The sequence below is a fragment of the Python bivittatus genome, unplaced genomic scaffold (genome assembly GCF_059951505.1).
Source record: "Python bivittatus isolate LINGU-HERP-01145 unplaced genomic scaffold, Pbiv_v1 ctg000080_np1212, whole genome shotgun sequence".
In the NCBI taxonomy this organism is placed as follows: domain Eukaryota; kingdom Metazoa; phylum Chordata; class Lepidosauria; order Squamata; family Pythonidae; genus Python; species Python bivittatus.
In genome coordinates this window covers 75,595,133-75,619,064 of record NW_028277035.1, presented here as the reverse complement: position 1 = coordinate 75,619,064, position 23,932 = coordinate 75,595,133, and the positions used below count along the sequence as shown (strand labels likewise).

The following is a 23,932-nucleotide window of genomic DNA, read 5'->3' as shown; positions in this document are numbered from 1 at the left end:
AACAAAACTTGGTGACATTATAAGAAAGTGCAGAGTTCCTGTCAGTTAAAAGATAACTGAGATAAAAAGAATCAGCAGAGACTAGATATTGAACTAATGAAGGTATAATCAATTTGTGTCACAGATCTCAGTAGGACTGAAAGTAGAGAAGGTCTGTTGTTTCAACGGCTCCTGACTTATTATATGAGATTTTCAGGAATGTCCCAGAACTGGAGTTTGTAGGATATTACAGCATTTGAGTATCAGAGATCTTTGGAATTTTGGTATGGAGAGCAGGTTAACATATCTGGCCAATGAGGTTAATCCAAAGCTCAATTATTGCTAATTGAAACCTTTTCCCAAGTTTATAAAAATAATCTGTCACCTTCAGCAGAATTTGTTAAAATAATGTTACATCTTTTTTATTAAGTGTAATTCATTTCATTGCAATTTAATCATACTGTTTTATTGGGTAGGTTTTTAATTGACATTTGTGGTAATCAACTGGTAGCATTACAGCTTTGTCTGAAGAATTTAAAACACAACTTGACGCAGAGATTAGCTAGATGGAATCATTTCACCATTTTTTCAGCCATCCTGTTGATCTCAGGTTGGAGGGAGGGAGGGGTGGGCTGTTTCTTACAGTCAAGAATTACATTATTAATATATTCCATTAACACCATGCAAATGTCATGTTAATTTCTGATTATCATCAAATTGGACAATGGTTTCCATTCTGACAACCAGCCAATTAGGTATATGGAAAAATATTCTCCCAATTATGTTACTTGAATTAGGTTAAGGACTCAAGAGGAAGCAAATAAATGCTTTGAAATTATTTCAGAGATAAAATGTAAGTTGACATTGTCTTCGTGTGCTATACAGGATGTTATACAATATGATAGGCAGCTGCCAACATCCATCACTGTTTATGAAATCTAGCTGTTCTTTATGATGGCAGTTAAGATCCATATTTTCCCCCCAATATTTTGTTCATTGTGTTAGGAGGAGAAGCAAAATAGCTGGGATCAAGAAAACTGGGCTTATAAAATATATTACACAGTATATATTAAATTGTTAAAATTGCATCCTCCCTCCTGAAAGAAAGTTTCATATATAAGAAAAAGGAAAGAATAAAGTTTACTTGGGTTGCTTATCAATGTACGACATAGTACTAGAAGACTGTCTTTTCAATATTGGCGCAGAGGTGTTCAGACTTTGCATTTGAAAGTTGGTAAGGAGTGAAAATAATTACAGATTAGATTGGTGAAATTTCTTTACTTCCACATCAAAATACATTGCAAGTACTTTTAAGACATATAAACAATTAATCAGAACAGAAATTCTATTCTATATTTGTCAGACCTGCCGTGACCTGGATTACTCCAGTTATGAGCATTGCATCTTAAGAATTCAGACCAACTGGACCAGGTGTTAAGAAGGGTAACAGGAATGATTGGGACATAAAATTGAGTCATTCAAGCAGAGTTTGAAGGAAATGCATGTTTAACCTTTAGAAGAAAGGACTGGGAAGAGAGTAGGGATATGTCATTCCTCCTCAAGTAACCAAAAAGAAGGTCATGTAGACAAAGGCCACAAGCTATTTTCTCTCATCCTATGATTTATATGTAATAATGATTTTAAGTTACAGGAAAGCAGTTCCTGGTTAATGTTAGGAAAAAGCTAGATCTTGCAATGGCAATTAATAAAAGATAAGGACAGAGAATAAATAATGCTGGATGTTACCTGTAAGAATCAGTGAACATATGGATAATATAGGAATGTCCAGATCCTCAGCATCTGGAAACTTTAAACTACAATCTTACTAACAATTATACAAGGGAGGTTACAGGAGTAAAAGCAGCATATATGTTAAACTACCCTCAAAGAGTACTTTGATGCTTTTCCCAGGACTAAAGTTACCCATTTTCTTTTCTTAAATTATCTTGTTGCCTCAGGAATAAAATGATCCATTTATTTTGTTCATTCAAAAAGAAGGGTTAACACCCTGAAAAGTGCTTTTTGAATAAAAACCTGGTCCTATACATGGTATGAGGTAGGCTTCTTTCTCCCACTTTTGGTGTTTCACACCAAATTTAGTCCTAAATATGATGCTTACCAAGCTGGGTTTTGTGACCAATGGTGTGATGGGTTTATTATCATTTAGAGACTTTTTACACCTCAAATTGCATGTGGTTCTGCAGTAATTTAATAATAATTGATCCTCAATTTAATTTCTGCTGTGAGAATCTGCTATGCTACAATCTCTTTTGGATATAACATCCGGTACCTATTTTATGCTTCTTATGTTCTTGACTAGCATGAGGCTTTTTATACATTTTAGATCTATAATCAAAATTATCATTTTCCCAACCTTCATCTTTCAGTATCTCTCTGCTATAATTATTAGAAATAGTATGCTCGTCCACAAGTTAGAGAGTAGATATAGCTATCAAGCTGCTTCACTCTGCTGTAATGTATTTGCCTATGCGCATATGTATATTTAAAATTAAATTTAATTTTAAAAAATTAAAAACTACCCTCAAAGAGCATTTGACACTTCTTTTTAGAAAATTAGGGTACAACAGGATATAAAACAAACATTGGAATGCCTTATTTAATTTTCAAATTAAAACAACACATTAATTTAAAAAAAATTAAAATCGTAAAATGTTGTGGAAAATGTTGTACTCATGTTCATTAATATTCTCCTGTCTTAAAGCAATGAAATCTTCTTACATAGGTACTTCTATTTGTCTGAGTCAAAATCTTTATTGTACCATAGAACTTTCTATTCATTCCAGCTTCTAGTTGTCCATCCTTGTACTGTTCTGTTTCTTTTTCATAATACAATATCAGAAACTTCAGATTGGACATGATGTTATTCTTAATAGATTCTATTTGTATATGTTAAGTTTTCTCTTTTTATTATGCCATGTACAAGAAAGGGACCTCAGCAGGTTCAGATAAAACCTGAGACCTACAAACATTAATAATCATTTCAAAGTAAAAGCAAAAAAGCAGTGCAGTTCACTGTAGCTCAAGCATATCCATTGGGCACAGAATTCTATCAGAGTAGAAGGAATAGATCTAAATTAGGGTTTTTCAAACTGTGTTCTGCATGAAAAACTTGATGGAGTTCCATGATTGACCTAAGGGCAAAAACAAACAAACAAACAAAAATTGACTCAAGCAGAGTCAATTTTCTATCACTAGAGCTCTCCCTCTTGGTCAGGGGTCCAGGATATATATTTTTTTTTAAACTAACACGTTCCACAGCTTGAAAAGGTTTGAAAACCTGATCTACATCCCATGGACGAGGAGTGTGTGGCGGACTTACCGAACAGTAATCAAAAGCATACCAATATTTCACATGTTTTTATACATTTTAGATATTTATCATACTTATAGCAGTCTTCTGTGTGCTTATAGTATTTCTTTCACTTATTCAACCTATAATATATCTTATGACACAATGTCTTGCTCAGTATTCCTGTATTTTGACAAAGACAGACTTTGTACAAACCTATAAAGGAGCTGCACTGTACACCTTGGACCTTCCCACTGTTACTATTATTATTAGCAACCAAGAATATCTGAGGTTATGTGTGTGGCTAGGGAGAAGTAATATACATATGGGTATGTGCATGCACACATGTGTTGTACAAGGAGATTGTGGGAAAATCTGTGTGCCCCTATGGGGCTCACATATGTGTATGTGGAAAGGATGTCAGTGTGTCTGTATGTATTTGTATCTCCACTGTGCATTCTTCCTCTAGCCACACTGAGGCAGCAATGCATTCTTTTGATTCAGTTACTACCTCTCAGATCAATTTCAAAATTAATTGTAAATATGGGAGATGGCCAACAGAAAGAGAAGCAATTAAGTGTCAATTGAACTTATTTGTTTACAAATGAGATAAATCAATTAATATTGCCATCAAGATTGAAAATAAGTTTACTTTATAGGTGGGGAAAAACATTACTTCTTTTCTAAGAATTCAGATATTTATAATTATTTTAAACAGCTATAGTATTTTAAACATAGATTTTTGTAATTTAACTTGGGGAATGGCCACAATGTTTTGTCAACAGGTATGTCCCTACTGCATCTATTCCAATGCAGTACTTTGATATGTACTCATATCAAATGTACTCATGAATTCTAAAACATTGCCTACTCCTTTGCTGATATTTTATTAGACTGGTTTATTAGGAATCTAAACTTCAGTGACCAGATACTAAAAATTACTCTATACTAAAGCAATGTATACATTCACATGTGTTATAATACAGGCATATGGATTTAGCCAGCTGTTTATTACTTGGGTTAGTAAAATCTGAAATTAGAATAATCCATGCTTAATTGCATGGTAAATATATTTTCTCTGGAAAATAAAAGCATAGCTCCTTTAAAAAAAAAATCTATTATTTCAGTGGTGTAAACATTCTTTGAATGAAAGTAGGTTTCTAATAGGCAGAGAATTATTAACCGCATTGCAGTACTGCAAAAATATTACATTCCAGTAAATTTTAAACAATTTTAAAATCTTGATTTCTTCCTTTTCTCTATCCTTACTTTTACTTGTGATAAAAAGGATCCTCATTTTCAATCTTCTTACAAAGTACGTTTTTATAATTTTTATTAAGTTTTATATGTGCTTATGTGTTTCGAGTTTTTAATTTTTAATCATTCTTATGTAGTTGCACAACATTTAAGGATATTATCTTTCATGCAGGAAGTAATACAAAATGTATTAGGCATTAACATTAAGAAATATTAAATATTAATAAATTAAATAATAAACTAAAACATACGCTGAGGTTAATATAATGTAAATGTTAATATAATGTAAATGTTGAAATGACCATAGAATACAGTGTTGTATCACTCAAATAGGATGGACAGCCAGCCAGTTCAGAAGTAAAATGAGAAATATGTCAGTCCTTCAGAGTGTTTCTGTTCATCATGACACAGTGATCAGGCAGTGTTACATCCGCACTAGAAAAACATCACTGTCAGATTATACTGCACGAGTAGCTAAAACAAGGCAGGTCCTTTGCATATCCTAACATTTTGTCCACAGGACAAGTTACAGTGACACAATGGCTATTGTGGAACTCTTATCTACTTTTGAGACCTTAAATATGTCACAGAACCTTTTGTAGCAGTGAAATTTTCTACAACAACTATTTTTCATCCCTAATAATGATATAAAATTGGGGGGAGTCATTCTACAGTGGTTAAGTTTAGCAGAAACTGCTGAAAACAAAGGTATCAGCATGAGCCTGGATGCCCCTGAAGATTGTGCTGAACATTAATGACTGCTTCTAAAGGAGTGTTTGCCTGGTAAATTTATCTCTTTTTGAAATGTTCAAATATAGTTTCTCTCTCCTTTCTTTCATCCTGTGTTAAGATATCACATCCCTTCTGCTCATCTCCAACTTTCCTTTACTTGTTCTTCCTTTGTTCTCACCTGTCAAACACAATTATTCCTCCCTTCTATCCCATCTCTACCCTGTTGCTTCTTTTCTTCTTTTTAGCAATTTCTTCTAGAAGGAGTAAAGAGAATATGTGTGTATGTAAGATTCTGTTATGTGATGCAATGACTGAAAGAATCCTTTAAGAACTTAATTCCTGGTAATTACATGGACATTTTTTACAACTTTCTAGGCAGCAGTATGCAACTGATTTGTCATTGCCTTATGACAGGGTTTTTTCTTTTCTTTTTCTTCTTTTTGCTTCCTACTCAAGATATTCCCCTGGAATATCTAGGGGATATTCCATCCAAGTACTACTAGGTTGGAACTAGCTTAGCTTTTCAATATCAGTCAAGTTTGAAAGCTGGTATGTACAGAGCAAAAAAGGTAGTCAGCTTTAAGATTAAAAGAGGAAAAGAAATTTATAGCAATTTTAATGGAAATAAACTAATGTTTTGGAAGTGGGTAAAGAAGGCCAAAATGGAAACTCCAATAGAGTGAATAGGATGAAAAGTAAATGTGATTAAATAATTTGGGATGAAACTGATGTGTTAGAATGCTTGAAAATAATTTCAGACATTTGTATGAAATACATAGTAATAGAGAGTGGAAAGGAAACAAATGCTATAAATATTAGCATCCCCCCCAAAATGATGAACTCATAAATGCTATGAGAATTCTGAAAAATGGTAAGGCTGCCAGCATAGATGGTGTAACTTGAGAAATGTTAAACTGTGGACATAGTTTATTGTGCAATTTGTTTAACGTATATGAGGGTGCATCTATGCCAGATAATTGGAAGAATACCTTAGAAACCTTGATTATTTCCCTTATACAAAGAGAAAGGTAGTAACAGTGAATGAAAAAACCACAAGAGAATTAATGATCCAAAAATTATTTGCAGCATAGATACATAAGGAGAATAAGGAGAATGGAAAAAAAAAGTAATTTGTGAAACACTAAGATAGTTGTGTTTGACAAAGAAAATTGAGCGCTGATTGCAAGTTATACAAAAAGCAAGTAGATGAATTTGTGTTTCTTGGTAGAATAGTTACTTAGATGGAAAAATGGATGGAGAAATATTAAGATGTCCAGATGCTGATTAAAAGAATGTGGATACTATACAAGGAATAAATGTTTGTCAAAAATGGCTGTGTAATGGGAATATGTCCCTACCCATTTTTTTAAATGAAAATGAGAGGTACGTCAACAGAAACATAAAAGTGTCTGGAATGCAGTGCAAGTAAGTAGACAAAGAAGTCTATGTGGTAAAACAAAAAGAGATAAAAAATAAATGAATGCTGAATGAATGTGAATCAAATACAAAAGTGTGACCAGGATGAAAAGTATGTTGAGGTGTGTATATATAATATAGAGTATATTCTATATATATAATATAGAGTATATTGTATATATAAAGTATATAGAGAGAATGAATGAGCATCATACTGCAAAACAAATATACAAAGGAAGGAAGGATGAGTATTCTGGAAGAAGGTGAAGATCAAGAATGTTGTGGTTAGATGGAATTGATGATATCCTCAAAAGGAGAGAGTTGAGAAGTTGAAAAAACAAAAGGCAATATGCATGCAGTGTATGAACACAGTAGAAGCAAGGGTGGCTTGCACAGTTAGAAAAGTATGGAGAGGAATAATTAATGTTATTGGTGTAAACCATATTTAGCTGTCTTTCCATTTCTTTTCTTATCTCATGACTCTAATATTTTGGCTTACTAATTCTTATTTCTTTCTGCTCTTTATATAATGCTGCTTACCCTAAAAGGGAACAGCACAAAGGTCATATATGTACATATGTAAATTACTAAAGTAGAGAAAAACATATTGGAATTACTTACAAGCTTGACTATGAACTCTTTGGAACTGAGTTTTACATTAATAGGACTACGGTCATTAGTAGAAAGATAAAATATTTAGAAATTTTGAAGCCACGGATAAAAGTGCATTTTTCGGATATAACCAAAATATTGATAAAATTTAAAATATAAACAACATTCATTTTCATGGTACCTCATAGTACCTGAACCTATTTTACAATATCTTTAATTTGTGTTACAAATGGAACTATAAGATACAGAATTATAAAAACTAAAATAAAATTCCAAAATCCTAGAGTCTCTTAATTTTGTCAGTTTGACAAGTTGGCAAAAAACAGCTTGAAAACAAAAGAAATCATCTACGTGATAATGAAAGTTAAACTTCTCCACATGTGCACATTAGCAAACAAGATGAAACAATCAGAAAAAAGACCACTGAATAAGTATTTTGTCTTTAGCCATTGTGTATTCAATCCATTTTGTGAGCTTTCACTACTTATAGCAGTTTTTGCTGCTTCTTAGGCTGAAATTTCATTTTTATCCTCATTATTCTGAAACTAAAGGTTTGCTCAAATTGGGATGGTTCTCTATATCTCTGCACATTAGCCCTTATACAGGAAACACAGTGCTTTGCCTCTTACAAAATATTAGAAAACATACGAAGGGAGAAAAAAACGTAACAATATATCAGCACCTTGTCTTATTACATTCATTATCATATAAAAATATTTCACCAGTTTTTTAAAAATACTTTTTCCAGAAGTTCTTAATTCTTGGAAAGAATAAAATTAAACACACATACACCCCACAATGGCCTTGGGGGGGGGGGAAATAGCAATAAAATTTCCTGACTTTTTCCAATGTTTGCCAAGCTTTTCACATCTCTGTCATTACATTACTGACTCACCAGTTTTCCTTCTGGAAATTATTCATTCATGGCTGGGGATGTCTTGCAAGGGATTAGCCCCTCTTCCTCTCAAGCATATTCACAAGCAGAATTCCCTCTGAAAAATGGTCCACGGAATGCTGAAACAAGAAAAACCTTCATGTCAAAATGTTCAGTGAATTGCTTTACTTTGCAAGAAGGTAATAACTTTTCTCCCTTTTCTGAGAGAGGGAAAACATAGCTGTAACATATTTCTGCTGTATTTATCAATTAAACCATTTTGCTCACTCTCCCCCTCTCTCTTGCAATAAATAGAGCCAAACTCTTAAAGATCTTCCAAATATTAAAATTAATGTGGAAAAAAACAGTCATGATAATTTCAATCCTACTAGCTGTAATGGAAACTTGGCACAAATGAATTTAGCCAGAATCCAAACCAGTACTTTAGTTTACTATCCACTAAAGTGATTGTTGTAGGTTATAGGTTTATTGCAGAAATAAAAAGCAATCCAATTTACAAAACTAACAATGTCATATTTAATTAATGATTCAAGTGAGCGGTGCTAGGATGAAACTGACATCCCTCTCCTCCCACACACACATGAAGATTAGCCCAGCCCTGATGTTCCTGCTGGGGAATAACTTGCAGGTGATAGGCCAGAAATGTAGGGAGGCACGGGCAAAGAACAGGTATATCATGGGCAGGCCCAATGTGAAAAAGTAAAGATATAAAGATGAAGGATTGGTGTAGTTCAATTTCCATACAACAGAAGCCAAAAAAAACCCCAAGTTATTAATTTTCCATTTATTTTCTAATCATGGAATAATACCCCCCATATCTAAAGCTCATAGGGACAGATAATAATTTAGTGGTAGCTAATTCAGATATACTGCTTACTTAATGTCACACATATTTAGACACAGAAGAGAGAATTCTGGTTACAAGGAACATGAGGACTTGAGGACTGTACATATCAGACCACACATGAAGAACACTCTATTCAGAGTAAGGACTTAAGGGTGGGGGGATGTTTTCCTCACTATAAATGAGGGAATTTATATATGTGTAAGGGCTGCAGTTCATATCGTGTTCAAGGGAGGGGAAAAAAATTGCCAAAAGTCTATTGACCTGAACAGGCAAAACTGAACAGCCTAGACTGAAATATATATAGCGCTTGATTCAGCAACAGGAAGATATTCTGGGTTAAGCCTTCATCCTTGTCTGCAAAAAGATCCACTTATCTAGCCATATCAAGGCAGCTGTTACTAAAAGTAGGTTCTGGAGAGTCACCATCTTGCTGAGCCCAGTATAGTCTGATAATATACTACTAGTACCTGTCTATTTAGAATCCCTACAGAATGAACTGCAAAGAAGAATATCCATGAACATTAAACAATTTTGTTGGGAATTGGATACTTTTGCCCAGAACACTTCAGCCAACCCTCAAAAAAAAAAAAAAACAGGGGAGGAGGAATGTCAGATGCTATGAAGGGTAATGCATTTGTACTGAACCCTTATTTTCATCAACCCATTCCTGTTCCTTGATGTGAACTTGTAATGAAAGGATAAATACATACTGAAACTGTCAACCTAGTCATCAAACTTACTCCTTACAACTGATGGAGTGCATTGTCCAACTCTATTGTTCCAAACAGCCTACAGCAGCCTTAACACATGACATATGTTAGTCTATAAACGTCCCTGTATTATCAGGCGGGAACAGGACTTCACATTCCCAGGAAAAAGTATAATATATAGCAAACTCCTGAAGCCATCACCTTTGCCCAACTCACCACTGTCATGTTATGTTTTTTTCAACAGTCTTAGGAAATGCACAAAAGTTGCAGTATAGGTCCCCATAGCTCCCAACCAAATAAACGAATCCAAATATTAACTACTCACTAGCCATTCATTTTAACCCAAATCTTGCAAGAAAAGATCTTAGGTAATGGTAACAATGTGAATTTTTGGCACTTACAGAGGATTCTACAGTACTCAAAAGGTCAGTATATTGAACAGCAACTCAGTCACTACTGTATGTTTTTCCTCCACAAAGTGGGAAGCTAATATAAATGCTATGCATCTTGTCCAGGTGACCCAATATCCACAGTGTCACCACCAATGTCACAGTTGCCTCCGCATGCTACAACTCTTACGATGTGGCATCAAAGACGCCTGCTTCTTTCTGGGGTCATCCCTGCTGCATCTGTCTTCTCCTTCAGTCAGCACAATAAAAGATAAAGACTCCAACTCCTACACTACTGACATGCATGCAGAGGTCCACCCATGGCAAATTCCACATTCCACATGCTCAAGGGTTGTTGTTAAACAGTGTCTTCCAGTTAGGTTCCTTCTACCATCATGACAGAAAGTAAGGCTGTAATTCATAGCATGCTCCAGCTCAATAAAGACTCTCTGCATTTGCCATTGTGTGGTTTGTCTGTACTTTCAACACCAACCAAAAGCCATGCTGTTAAGTAGGCTTGTGCACGTGTTTGCTTTCTAGAGGTTTTTTTTAAACATGTCAATGTTTTACCTGCAACTTTTAAAATTGAAATTATTATGTATCTTGTCTTTTAACTTGTCTTAATTTTGTTATTGTACACCCACATATTTTTCTCATTTTCAAAAGCTGAATAAAGACCCAATTAAATATAGTAAAATTACAGACTTGAAACCATGACTACAAACTGCATATTGCTCAGATAATGTGCTGGATAGTTCATCATTCTAAGCCATAGTATGTTTAATCATGGTCTATATAATAAACTGTCACTGTCTAACTCCTATAAGCTGTTAATAAATTTATAAGTTGCTATGGCTGGGTAACAGAACACGGTAGGCCAAAATCATATCCATCAAATGTTAGCTAAGTACAATTTGTGAACCTAGCCACTAGGAAAGAGAGGATTTTGCCTAAATGGAGAACTAACAGGACTTCTACTAAAATGTTATTTTAGTCTTGAGACAAAATGATTTTCAACTACTCCTCAGCATTAAGGCAATACATTAGTTTGTTCCAGCTCTGTGCTTCTTTTATGACAAGGACACATTTGTGTAACTGATGCTGATAAGTGACCTATATAAGGATTTTTGGCAAATTCTTGCCCATGAGGTCCACAATTTTAACCAAGGGACTACACAGAGTCATCTGCTAGTTTAAAAAAAGTTGTCAAGCTATAACCAAAAGTGAGCTATTGTTTTTTCATTCTGATCACTATGACAAATGTTTATTTGAGTACATTATAAGCAGGATTTTCTCATGGGCCAGTGTAAACAACAGATTAGATTGCAACATTAAAATGTTTCATATTATGTACAATGCCACACCAGCTTGCAGTAAAGGGATAGCTATACATGTAAACGTTGAAGGAAAACATGTATAAGGGACAATCAACTATCATATTAGATTTTTCTTAAAGATACAGGGAATATAATACTAACTTTTATACCATGGAGAACAGATGACACTATCACACATCCCAATGTACAGTGGGGCAAAAAAGTATTTAGTCAGCCACCAATTGTGCAGGTTCTCCCACTTAAAAAGATGAGAGAGGCCTGTAATTTTCATCATAGGTATACCTCAACTATGAGAGACAAAATGGGGGGAAAAATCCAGAAAATCACATTGTCTGATTTTTAAAGAATTTATTTGCAAATCAGGGTGGAAAATAAGTATTTGGTCAATATCAAAAGTTCATCTCAATACTTTGTTATATATCCTTTGTTGGCAATGACAGAGGTCAAACGTTTTCTGTAAGTCTTCCCAAGGTTTTCACACACTGTTGCTGGTATTTTGGCCCATTCCTCCATGCAGATCTCCTCTAGAGCAGTGATGTTTTGGGGCTGTCGCTGGGCAACACGGACTTTCAACTCCCTCCAAAGGTTTTCCATGGGGTTGAGACCCGGAGACTGGCTAGGCCACTCCAGGACCTTGAAATGCTTCTTACGAAGCCACTCCTTCGTTGCCCGGGCGGTGTGTTTGGGATCATTGTCATGCTGAAAGACCCAGCCACGTTTCATCTTCAATGCCCTTGCTGATGGAAGGAGGTGTTCACTCCAAATCTCACCATACACGGCCCCATTCATTCTTTCCTTTACACGGATCAGTCGTCCTGGTCCCTTTGCAGAAAAACAGCCCCAAAGCATGATGTTTCCACCCCCATGCTTCACAATAGGTATGGTGTTCTTTGGATGCAACTCAGCATTCTCTCTCCTCCAAACACGATGAGTTGAGTTTAGACCAAAACGTTCTACTTTGGTTTCATCTGACCATATGACATCCTCTTCTGGATCATCCAAATGCTCTCTAGCAAACTTCAGACGGGCCCAGACATGTACTGGCTTAAGCAGGGGGACACGTCTGGCACTGCAGGATTTGAGTCCCTGGCAGTGTAGTGTGTTACTGATGGTAGCCTTTGTTACTTTGGTCCCAGCTCTCTGCAGGTCATTCACTAGGTCCCCCCGTGTGGTTCTGGGATTTTTGCTCACCGTTCTTGTGATCATTTTGACCCCACAGGGTGAGATCTTGCATGGAGCCCCAGATCAAGGGAGATTATCAGTGGTCTTGTATGTCTTCCATTTTCTAATTATTGCTCCCACAGTTGATTTCTTCACACCAAGCTGCTTGCCTATTGCAGATTCAGTCTTCCCAGCCTGGTGCAGGTCTACAATTTTGCTTCTGGTGTCCTTCGACAGCTCTTTCACCTTGGCCATAGTGGAGTTTGGAGTGTGACTGTTTGAGGCTGTGGACAGGTATCTTTTATACTGATAACAAGGTCAAACAGGTGCCATTGCTACAGGTAACGAGTGGAGGACAGAGGAGCTTCTTAAAGAAGTAGTTACAGGTCTGTGAGAGCCATAAATCTTGCTTGTTTGTAGGCAACCAAATACTTATTTTCCACCCTGATTTGCAAATAAATTCTTTAAAAACCAGACAATGTGATTTTCTGGATTTTTCCCCCCATTTTGTCTCTCATAGCTGAGGTATACCTATGATGAAAATTACAGGCCTCTCTCATCTTTTTAAGTGGGAGAGCTTGCACAATTGGTGGCTGACTAAATACTTTTTTGCCCCACTGTATATACAAACAGTATGGATGCATACTTGATGGAAAAGAGCCAGCTTATTAATGTTGAGAGCTTGTTTGAAAAAACAACTGATTACGTGGAGCAGGTGGAACCCCAAATCAAATTTAAGTGCATGTCTGGGAATCAATCCTCAAAAACAACTGGTGTGTTCAAACAGGTTAGGAGGTGATCAAATATACTCTATTTTCTTGTTTACTTTCTATCTTCAACAATCCCCACTTTGTTCAAATGTCTACAGGGAGTGTAGTGTAGCAGCTGCAGTGTCCCCCAGGCCAATGCATCAGGTTGCTTACAAAACAATCCTACTACCAAGCAACAAAACAAAACAATGCAGCACAACTTGCATTTGAAAACCTACATCTTGCTCAAAATAGATTTAGAAAAATAAATAAATAAAATTATTAGTTTAATATCATTAATGCCATTGTTCTGTAAGGAATGAAGATTAAGATTGTTTTGGAGCACGTTATCAATGACAAATGGCCAATACAAAAATACAGACTTCATGTTCTAAAGGCCTTGCTGCCTATTGCTCACTGGAAACTGGCATAATGATTTCTTTAAAAATAAAACAGAAGGAAAAGTGGTTCTATCATAAACTGGATCCTACTGGAGAAATCTAAATCTCATTCAGAACATAATAGGTTGGAACTGAAAGCAAAGCAAGCCCAGATGTCATAATAAATTCTTCTATTATTTTTGCATCCCATTCAGCTATAGGATTTCTTGTTTTACAAAACAAGCTATGCAGCAATGTATAAAGAAACTTCAGTTCCCCCTTCTTCTCACCAGACTTTACTGCAACTTTCTGTTTTTTACTCTTAAGAAACAGAAAGTAGATATGATAACAGACCAAGTCATAACAGGAAGGCACTTTCAAGAGTTTTACAACAAAATGTTACATTTTGAGCTATCATCCACACTAGATTCCATTAATGAGAAAAAAATTATGTAGAACCGTTTCATGCAATTTGGTAAAGTTTTCTTTCCATAAAATTCAGTAAACACAAAAACTTAAATTGAACTTATTTTTATGTTTATCCAGTAGAGACAAAAAGTGTGACTGGCTGGAAACAACAAAACATTTCATTTTCAAAAATACACAATTGTGCTATATTACTATGGGTAATCTTCATATTCTCTCCTTAACAATACTGTGAGCTGCTAGACCAGAAAGTGAATTTAGCATTCAGAGTACTTTATAAGCAAAACATGCTATTGAAAAAAGAAGAAAAATATGAAGCAAACAGTAACTAACTTTTGTTTACATTTTAGGTTGTAGAGTTAAAAGAATCAAAATCAGTCACAACTTACAGTACCTGAACAGGAATGGCTTCTTTACTGTGTTACAAAATAAATATTGAGTTAAGATGAGGTTATTGTTTGCACTCTGTTTAGGTGGAGTCTGTAGAATTAAGCAATGATTCCAGAATTGGATGTTCTTTGAACTGACTTGTTGATAAAATATTGAATGCAGGTAGAGCAACTTTTATAAAACAGTCTTCTCCACCATGGTGTCTCCCACACCTTCTGGGACTATAAAACAACACAACATATCTGGAAAGCATCATGTTGGGGAAGGCTGCTCTGGAAGACTTGGCTGGGTAACTGTCTTTCTACTTAACTCTCTGAGGGGACATGGCAATGTAACTAGTACTGGGGGAAAAAAATAATAATGGAAAGAGAGAAAGAAAGGAGTGAGAAAGAGGTGGGGCAGGTTAATATGAAACAATTTACTAAGCGTTATTGCTCTTAGCACGCTATTATAAAGAAGCACTGGAAGGCCAGTACGTGAAAAATCAGTAGATGTATAAACTGAGCTGGTGTTATAAGAATGGGCCTCCAACACCCATCGTTCCCAATCAAAATATATTTCCAAATATGTAAATGATACAATGCTAGCAGGTTACATCTCTGTGGTTTTCTTTATCTCTGGGGAAAGTCATCCAGAGAGTGCTTCTGCCTCCCATGTGATTTCCAGTGTTGCCAGTACAAACAAGAAGTATACAGAGGAAGTATTTAAAATGTCTACGTTCCAGCAATACAGGTAACATTAAAAGCCACTTGGCTACAAATGTCTTCGTACAATGCAGCTGTAGAGAAAATCTTGTCCAAGGTCTTTTCATGCTTTGTTCAAGCATCTCTGCTTGGGGGAAAAAAAACCTCAGTCATTTATCATCCATGTCTACTCTCTCTGATATCCAGATTTATCATTCTTTACCTGGTAAAATTATTTATCCTTCTCATTTAGCAAATTAAGAAAGAAAAAGTAAGGTGATATAGAAAACAGAAATGTTTGAATAATTACACAACTTTCCCTTGCAAAAACTAAAAAGACATTCCAGCACTATATAGAACTAGCTTTCTATTAAAAAAAAGAGGGGAAAGGGGGAACAGACACTTTATCAGATCCTCATACCAACCAATTACAAATAATCTAGTGTAGCACAGAGGTAATTATACTGAACTATGAATCAGAAATTACTGGATTAAAATCTCATTTTTGCCAAAACTCACTAGGACAATTTAGATGGCAGCCTCAGTGTCCCATGACCTTAACGTCCTGATTTGCAGCATGGGAAAAATAATAATTTTTCAAATAGAATTGCTTTAAGAATTATAAGTAGGTAATACATGTGGAACACTCTGAACATTTTATATTATTTTATCACTTATACTACAAGAAGTCTCATTTTTGTTAATTTTTGATACTAAACTTTTGCAGTGTTAATATGCATGCAGTTGTAGTCTTAGTCTCTAGTGAGGCCAGAAGATCACACTGGAAAATTCTTGGCCCAACAATTTAAAATCCATGACTTTCCATTCTGACATAACAGATACTAATCTTAAAATTCCGAAGCACTGCAAGAAAATGATGAATTGCACGGCTACTTGATACACTGACATTAAAGGTCATGTTGGTTGGGCAAGAGAGACTGATATCTACCACCCATTTACTATACTAAAATCTTTCTTCTGCTGAGGATTGTCAGCTTCTTTTGTTATTGTTGAACTCTCTGTGAGTTAAAAATTACTCCTTACAGCTTCCTCTAAAGTCACAGGAATATTTTACTATTATGATCCATCTAGATTATATGTACAAAAAATGTCTCTTTCCATTAAAGATTTCCTTATCTTACTCACCATGTAATAAAATAAAATGAACCATCTAAAGTAACTCTACAAGACAGTAACAAGAATCTTCTTACTTTGGGGGCAATTTAACTCAAAGGCATACAGGTTTATGTTCCTCTGTACTGGGCAGCTGGTTTGGCCACATTTATGAAAATAAAATTCCAGTGACCAAATGCAACTGCAATACTGTAAGTAGGAACCAAACTAGACACAACAAACCACAGAACAGTCAGTCTAAGTTGTTGTAATTTATGTATGTGGTATATGACTGCAACAGTTTTTGCTGAATGTTAAATTCCTGCCATTGGTACGTTCCATGAATTGTGTCAGAATTTCAAAGGCAGCCATTTAAGGGTACTTCCTTCTTCTCTTACAAGGGTACAAAACTTCTGTTGTTTACATTTATATACTCTACTTAGCTATGGCAAATGGCTGTTGAAAAATAGCTGCTACAATTGTACCTTGGATCAAAGATTAAAGTTGCACTGATCCATCAGCTATTGTACAGTCTACACCGGCATTGTGGAACTTTCTACATAAAAATCTATGGCTTTTCTTCAATTCTGATATTCATTTATTAAAACAAGTACATGTCAGAATGAAATATTCTTCAGGTAATCAAACCACTTTAAAAAGAAGAAGGGATGAAAAACTGAATGGGAGTATTTCAAACAGTACAATCCTCTGATTTGCCTCAGGTGTGTTTATTTGCGTGGGCACCCTGGTGGCCTGATGAGAACAGACTGTGATCCAGAGGTGTCTTTGTAAGCATGAGTATATGAGTGAGGGTTGAGGGCTGATTCAATTGGATTGGATTGGCAGGATCTGCTGAGTGCAACACCAGAAGCAGTCCCAGAGCCTAGGCCACCCCGCTCGTGTGAAAGTGCAAAGTATGAGGTGGTTGGGCAAAGGGTGGGGGAACTGGATACTTCAAGGGTAAGGTGGGCAGACAAGAACATCAATATGGTGATGTGTAAAGGAAGATAGGGTGGAAGGTGAGGGAAGCCACATTTGGGGAATATGTAAGGTGTCATTCCAGCCCCCTGTGCTCTACCCCAACCCCTGGTTGTCAACGTTTTGGAATCTCAGGTTTTCAGCTGCTGCTACTGAATACCAGGTCTGCCTATCATAAGGCATCCCTGATTTGTAACTTGACCATGGATGAGAGGGCAGACCTGGTATGTATTGCCAAGACGCGGATGGGTGTCAAGGGAGAGGTCAAGGGAGAGGTTACCCTCTCAGAGGTGTACTTGTCTGGATTTTGGGTGTGGCATAATCCAAGACCCCAGGACACAGGTAGTGGAGTGGCTCTGGTCTTCCAGGACTCTAATTCAAAGGTACTGCCCCACAGGTGATTGGATGCAAGACCTTGTTTGTTGAGTTGGGCTCTAGGGATCAGATGGGATTGTTGCTTTGTACTAGTCTCCCTGCTTTATAAAACCTCCTGCCTGAGCTCCTGGACTCCATGGATGGGTTGGTAGTGGTGTTCCCCAAGCTTATGGTCTTGGGGGATGTGATGGAATGTACCTACAAGGAGGAGAATGATGTAGGAGATCAAGGCTATCAGGAAGGAAGGAGTGCATTCCAGGAGGGGAAAGGAGGCAAAAGACAACACAGCCTGCAGGAGGAGCATGAGAAGAGAAAGAGATACAGGATAGCCACTCCCTAGGGTATATCCACTAGTTGCAGTAACATAGATTTAGTTTGGAAAGATTATGTCTATAAGGTGTAAGCAAATAAAGGAACTGTGACTGGACTATTCTGTCACTGTTCTTGGGCTGGGCCTGACAGGGAACCTCAATTTGAACTCTCTGAAGGTGGAGCCAGGAGCACCTCAGGGATTCATAGTCACTATAGCAGACATGGACCTGACCCAGATAATTGAGAGCCTAGGGCATAATGATGGTCACACTTTCGAACTTGTCTTTTCGAACTTGGGGCAGTGGCTACATGATCTAAATTTGGGGGAGGTTTCCATTACTCCACTGTCATATTTGGATCACTTGCAGATAACCTTGGAATGTCTGGGCAAATGAATGCTTGCTGGGGAGAGAAGGAATGCTTGCTGGCTTGTTTGCTGGGCGGGCTGGGGAGCCACATGGGGTTGGGGAGGGAAAGCAGCTGGGCAAACAAAACCTTGCTGGCACTTGCTGAGGCTTCCCAGGTGTGGCAAGCAGCTGCAAAGCTGTGCAGTTCTGGGGTTGCTTGCCACCCTGCAAGGCAGGGTGCAGGGCAGCCAAAAGGGCAGAGATGGGGGGGGGGAAATAGGCAAGTGGGGGAGTTAAAGCACCCCTGCAGTTGAAAGTGTGGGCGGGCTGCCAAGCACCCAAATTTTGATCACATGACTGTGGGAGCACTGCAACAATCATAATTTCAGGCGCAGGTTGTAAGTCCATTTTTCAGCGCTGTCGTAATTTTGAACAGTCGCTGAACAAATCGTCATTAAGCAAGGGCTACCTGTATTTTAAAACCCAGGTGAGTCCATACCAGGAAAAACATTCCAGTAAACACTTGGGCCCTGTGGCCTTGAAAGATAACAACAAAACCTTGAAATGGCTTGGAAGTAAATATACAAGTAGTGCAGATTTTAGAGGAGAGATGTAATTTCATTCTAGTCCTGGACTGGCTCAATAACTGAGCAATGGCATCCTGTCCCAGCTGAAGTCTCATGAATGCATTCAAAAGAAACTCCATAGAGTGCTTATCTAGATCCAAGGTTACTAAGGCAAGGACTATTAAGCTCCATATATTGTGTTTAGAATCCTGATTTTGGAAAATCCATCAAATTCATCCCTTCCTCACTGCATAGAACATACTGGGGAACAACTATTCATAAAAAGATAGCAACTATAATTTCAATAATGAAAACATAGACTTTTTTATAATGTGGTGGTGTTCCTCCCTGATGCCAAGCCAGAATCTGCATATCTAGGATTTCAGGGAATCAAACTTGCTTTCTGTGTGGAGTATATTTTTGACTACAGTAACAAATAATACATCAGTTTCTTTAGGGGTAAAAATATTAAGAGTTGTGCAAAGCATCTAAAAGCATGTTTCACAAACCACATAGATACAAATGAAGCACTCCTCCGTGAAGCATTGAGAGAGCCATATCTTTTACGTATAGTGCTTTAACACTTTCCCTGGCTTTCTGCGTATGTATGTGCATGCACAATAGTCCTTGCTTAACAACCACAATTGGAACTGGCAAATCCATCACTAAGTTATGCAATCGTTGAGCAAGACATCATGTGACCATGACTTGCAATTTAACTGCCAGCTTCTTCATTGACTCTGCTTGTCAGAAGCCGACTGTGAAGCACACAAATGGCAATCATGTAACCATGGGACACTGAAATGATCATAAATGTCCACCAGTTGTGAAACACCCATATCTCAATCATATGACTATGGGGAAGCTGCAACAGTCGTGCGAGGACTGGTCATAAAGTTACTTTTTCAGCACCATTGTAACTCTGAATAGTTGATAAATAGGGCAGTCATTAAACAAGGACTACCTGTATACAGTGGGGCAAAAAAGTATTTAATCAGCCACCAATTGTGCAAGTTCTCCCACTTAAAAAGATGAGAGAGGCTTGTAATTTTCATCATAGGTATACCTCAACTATGAGAGACAAAATGGGGGAAAAAATCCAGGAAATCACATTGTCTGATTTTTAAAGAATTTATTTGCAAATCATGGTGGAAAATAAGTATTTGGTCACCTACAAACAAGCAAGATGTCTGGCTCTCACAGACCTGTAACTACTTCTTTAAGAGGCTCCTCTGTCCTCCACTCGTTACCTGTAGTGATGGCACCTGTTTGACCTTGTTATCAGTATAAAAGACACCTGTCCACAACCTCACAGTCACACTCCAAACTCCACTATGGCCAAGACCAAGGAGCTGTCGAAGGACACCAGAAACAAAATTGTAGACCTGCAGCAGGCTGGGAAGACTGAATCTGCAATAGGCGAGCAGCTTGGTGTGAAGAAATCAACTGTGGGAGCAATAATTAGAAAATGGAAGACATACAAGACCACTGATAATCTCCCTCGATCTGGGGCTCCACGCAAGATCTCACCCTGTGGGGTCAAAATGATCACAAGAATGGTGAGCAAAAATCCCAGAACCACATGGGGGGACCTAGTGAATGACCTGCAGAGAGCTGGGACCAAAGTAACAAAGGCTACCATCAGTAACACACTACACCGCCAGGGACTCAAATCCTGCAGTGCCAGACGTGTCCCCCTGCTTAAGCCAGTACATGTCTGGGCCCGTCTGAAGTTTGCTAGAGAGCATTTGGATGATCCAGAAGAGGATGTCATATGGTCAGATGAAACCAAAGTAGAACGTTTTGGTCTAAACTCAACTCGTCGTGTTTGGAGGAGAGAGAATGCTGAGTTGCATCCAAAGAACACCATACCTATTGTGAAGCATGGGGGTGGAAACATCATGCTTTGGGGCTGTTTTTCTGCAAAGGGACCAGGACGACTGATCCGTGTAAAAGAAAGAATGAATGGGGCCATGTATCGTGAGATTTGGAGTGAACACCTCCTTCCATCAGCAAGGGCATTGAAGATGAAACGTGGCTGGGTCTTTCAGCATGACAATGATCCCAAACACACCGCCCGGGCAACGAAGGAGTGGCTTCGTAAGAAGCATTTCAAGGTCCTGGAGTGGCCTAGCCAGTCTCCAGATCTCAACCCCATGGAAAACCTTTGGAGGGAGTTGAAAGTCCGTGTTGCCCAGCGACAGCCCCAAAACATCACTGCTTCTAGAGGAGATCTGCATGGAGGAATGGGCCAAAATACCAGCAACAGTGTGTGAAAACCTTGTGAAGACTTACAGAAAACGTTTGACCTCTGTCATTGCCAACAAAGGATATATAACAAAGTATTGAGATGAACTTTTGATATTGACCAAATACTTATTTTCCACCCTGATTTGCAAATAAATTCTTTAAAAGTCAGACAATGTGATTTTCTGGATATTTTCCCCCATTTTGTCTCTCATAGTTGAGGTATACCTATGATGAAAATTACAGGCCTCTCTCAACTTTTTAAGTGGGAGAACCTGCACAATTGGTGGCTGACTAAATACTTTTTTGCTCCACTGTAGCTCTGTTGCTTAATTCACCGTCCCACTGGAAGTGCTGTCTGTTCTGTTCACCTATAAGACAGCAACTATGCTGATCATTTTAGAAGATAAGGCTACCTTAATGCTTTGAGGAGGGATTCTTTACTCATTCAGTACACTCTGGCCCAATTCAAATGCTTTACACAGCTTTAATAATCATAATCACTGATCTGATTGATAGTGGAAGTCAGATTCGCACTACGTTATATTGTGTAGTTACCTGTCAAGTCTGACAAGTAAGAAACAAAGATCTTGGCTGCATAATACAAATTATACTTCTGTCTCAGATTTACATTCACTCACTCTGCATTATTTCCATTACAGTAAACCAGCATGTTACAGTTCCATGACAAAACAAGACACTGGATTAAAAATATTTCAAAATGCTAGAAAAACACCTCAAGTCATTTTCACTATCATTTACCTATCAATTTGAAAAGCTTATTGCAACCTTCTCCAAAATGGTGGGCTTCAGATAAGGTGGATTCAGTACTGGTTCTGTACCATTCTGGTTACATATCTTATCTTTTTGCAGGTCTTTATAATCATCACAGTAATTGTCATCCACATATTGTTATACTACAGATCTAGTAACCACTTCATTGTTACATGTAGCAGCCGTTATGAAATTATGGTAATGTTATATTCATGCTCTCAAGACTTTTGGTACACGTTAGATTAAAATTCTCTTTAGCATGATTGATTCATTGAGTAATTCAACTTGTAACTCATCTTTCAGTAAAGAATAGCACTAAGGAGGCTTAAAAACAAGATTCCAAAATAAAAATACCACACTGATAAAAACAGAATTAAAACGTTCTGTATGTAAAGTGTCACTAAGACACAATGGTAGAAACCACACAAATTCATAGAGACATACCAAGTTATATAGGTTCTATAGGTCATAATACTTTAGTTTTAATGAAGGTAACCTGGGCCACTTCTCAACACTTGTGATAATTCAACCTCAGTCAGATCAGAATTTATTTAACAGTTTTTATGAGCATTTCCAAAACCTAAAAACAAATGTAACAGAATTTTCAACACCATTCAATGTGGCATCACCTGAAGTTCTAAACAAGTTTAGATATAAACTCATTAATTCTACAAAAGGGATATGGTTGCCAAAACGTTGCCAACGCATGCACAAAAATGGACATCACTTTTTAACATCACATACCGGGAGACCATGAGTTCTAGTCCTGCCTAAGCACAAAGCCAGCTGGGTGACCGTGGGCCAGTTACTTTCTCTTAGCCCTAGGAAAGATGCAATGGCAAACCACTTCTGAAAAACCTTGCCAAGAAAACTGCAGGGACTTGCCCAGGCAGCCTCCAAGAATCAGACACAATTGAATAGATAAAAAAAACCAAAATACTTCTATAAACAGTTCTTCACAAAGCTAAAAAAATTCTTCATGCCAGAATAAAGGATATGAATGCACAAAACTAACAGAGAGACAGAATTTATAGGTAGTCCTCCATTAGTGACTACCTCACTTATCGACAATTCAGAGTCACCACTGTGATGAAAAAGTAACTTTATGACCAATCCTCATATTTACAACCTTCGCAGGTCTGTAAAGCAAAGGAAAGCTGAAGTAAGATCATAAACGGAGTCATGGTTTCACTTAGCAACCACTTCACTTAACAACAAAGTTGCCGGTCCCAACTGTTTTCACTAAATGAGGACTACCTGTAATTCTATCTGATAAAGTTAGCCAAAGAAAAAGAAACACAGGTATAGCATTAAGTTAAATGTGTACCTTATACTGAAAGAAAAAAAGGAATAGCTTCTTTAACTGATCAACCAAAAGGCAAATGTGTTTCAATTTAAATAAGCATAAAGCAATTTCACAGAGGCAAAAATAAATAAATAAATAAATAAATGAGTAACTTCACATGAACACTGATGGGGCTTGAGCTGTCTGTACTTAATCTGGAAAAAGAACTTACAGTCTTAGGGGCTAACTCAATGAAGATGTGGCAGCTATGGGGGAAAAAAATTCATGCCAGGATAAGGAAAGGAACCAAAAATAAAATGCTTAACATTGTAATATCCTCAAGTCAGTCTGTGGTATATCCACATGTGGAGTATTGTGTATAGTTCTGGCCACCACGCTTGAAAATATGATATAATACAATTGAAAAATGTGCCAAAAGCAGCATCAAAATGACACTTTCCTTATGAAAGAAACCTAGCATGGTTGCAATCCTTTAGCTTAGAAGAAGCGGGGGACATAACTGAGGTGTATGAAATCATGCAGAACATGGAGAAAATGAACAGGAAATTTTTCTCCCTCTCTTAAGACACAAGGACCAGGGGTCATCCAACCCAGCTGATTGGAAAGAAATTTGGATCAAACAGAAAAAGATACTTCAACGT

General features: G+C 37.2%; 1 protein-coding gene across 6 annotated transcripts in view; it reads right to left on the bottom strand.

Moving 5' to 3' along the window:
- The window catches only part of FOXP1 (forkhead box P1), a 636,434-nt gene that overhangs the window by 528,714 nt on the left and 83,788 nt on the right, over window positions 1-23,932 (bottom strand). For all 6 annotated transcript variants that reach the window (XM_088134348.1, XM_088134346.1, XM_088134345.1 and 3 more), the window contains exon 3: window positions 8,202-8,320. The gene's annotated coding sequence lies outside the window, so the exon portion shown is untranslated. The remainder of the gene's footprint in view (window positions 1-8,201; window positions 8,321-23,932) is intronic.